This window comes from Oratosquilla oratoria, chromosome 14 (genome assembly GCF_046742065.1).
Source record: "Oratosquilla oratoria isolate Oo_2021 chromosome 14, ASM4674206v1, whole genome shotgun sequence".
In the NCBI taxonomy this organism is placed as follows: Eukaryota; Metazoa; Arthropoda; class Malacostraca; order Stomatopoda; family Squillidae; genus Oratosquilla; species Oratosquilla oratoria.
In genome coordinates, this window is record NC_134790.1 from 48,962,135 (window position 1) to 48,964,233 (window position 2,099).

Here is a 2,099-nt window from a genome sequence, read left to right on the forward strand (position 1 = left end):
TATGGAGATGTTAGAAAACAAGTTTTTTCTCCGCATGATATCTGAAAATACTGTTTGGCTGAGATACGTGGACGATGTTTTAGTGATTACCCACTACAATACTAAAATTGAAAATTTATTATCTAATCTAAATAGTGTGAATTCTAACATCCAATTCACGATCGAAAATGAGATAGACGGACAACTACCTTTTCTAGACACCGTGTTAATAAGATCAGGATGCGGCGTTAGATTTAAAGTTTACAGGAAACCGACAAATAAAAATGACTTCATTCATTTCTACAGTGCACATAATAAGAGGACAAAGACTGGTGTGGTGATAGGCCTGTTTTAAATTTATTCTTTACAGTATACCGTAAGCCCACCCATTCAGGCAGTTATCTCCACTTTTTTAGCAATCACCCTGACAATGTCAAGAAAAGGCCAGAGGCAACACTTTTCTTGACATTGTCAGGGTGATTGCTAAAAAAGTGGAGATAACTGCCTGAATGGGTGGGCTTACGGTATACTTGCAACCGTTTCAAGACTCTTTCCCCCTCCCTGTCAACAAAATTCTTGCTTTAGTTCGCCTGTGTGTTTCTTCAAATGTTTTCTCCTTTCAAGACCAATTCTTCCGTCAAAAATTCGGTTGCAGTATGGGTTCCAATTTGTCTCCTGTTTTGGCCAATTTGTACATGGAGTATTTTGAGTGTACCCTTTTGCCCAGCATCAAACCGCCCGAAATGATTTGGCTCAGGTACGTAGACGATATCTTTTCGGCATGGGATGACAGTTGGGGCCCATTTGAAGTGTTCCATGATAAATTGAACCAATTGACCCCGAATCTTAAATTTAAAGTTGAATGGGAAGAAGGACACCAAATCCCTTTCTTGGATATTTTGTTAAGAAGAACTGATGATAATTTATTCTTTACAGTATACCGTAAGCCCACCCATTCAGGCAGTTATCTCCACTTTTTTAGCAATCACCCTGACAATGTCAAGAAAAGTGTTGCCTCTGGCCTTTTCTTGAGGGCTTTCAGGATTTGCAGTCCTCAATTTCTGGACCAAGAGATTGAGGTGATCAAATGTCAACTTGAGAAGTTGGCTTATCCACCTTGGTTTCTGGACCAAGCCCTCAGTAAGGCTAGGGCCAACCATTTTAAAACTTCCGTCCCCTCAAATTTTCACCGCTCCTTTAAGGACATTTTAAAAATTCCATTCAATAATACCATCAGTTCTTCTACTAAATTGTTTCCTCGTGAACGTCTCACTATTGCCTATCACTATCCTAACACCGTACGTAAGCAAATTGTGAACGTTCAACAAAAGCCGAAGGAAGTTGAGTCACCTGGTGTTTATTGTTTGCCCTGCAAAGATTGTGATTTGGTTTACTTGGGTCAAACCGGGAGAGACTTGAACACTAGATTGGCAGAACATAAAAGGTCAATTAGGTATGGGCAGGAAAATTCGGCTGTATTTCTTCATGTTAAAAATAAGAATCATTCTTTCGACTGGGGTAAGGCCAGATTAGTGTTCAAGTCCCACTGTGGTTTCAGGAGGAAAATAGTCGAATCAGCATTAATTGAGGAATGCCCTAATATTAATATTTCTAAAGGGCAGTGGACACCTGACATTATCTCACGCGCAGCAATAAATAAGCTAGTGCGGACTTTACATCCTCCCCTCTCCTCACCCCCTCCCTCCTCCGCCACCCCAGTTAGCCCCGCGTCTGAGTGAGGTCAACTGTCCACATCTCTTCTTACTGTAGTTTATAAGTCCCCTCTGTTCTCTTTCTTATGTACTTTCCTGAAGAGGGCTACAGTTGATAGCCGAAATATAGGATTATTCTTTATTTGAAGTTTATTCTTTCTCCGACTGTGGGTTCCTGTGTGTTATATATGTATATATATATAAATATATTCATATATGAATATATATGTATATATACATATATATACATATATATATATATATGTACATATATATATACATATATATATATATATATATATATATATATACATATATATAAAGGTTTAATATAGTAGCACATTTGTAAAATAATACTTATTGGCCCACTGTCGGGGAATGAGATAAGATGGAAAAAATTCTGTATAT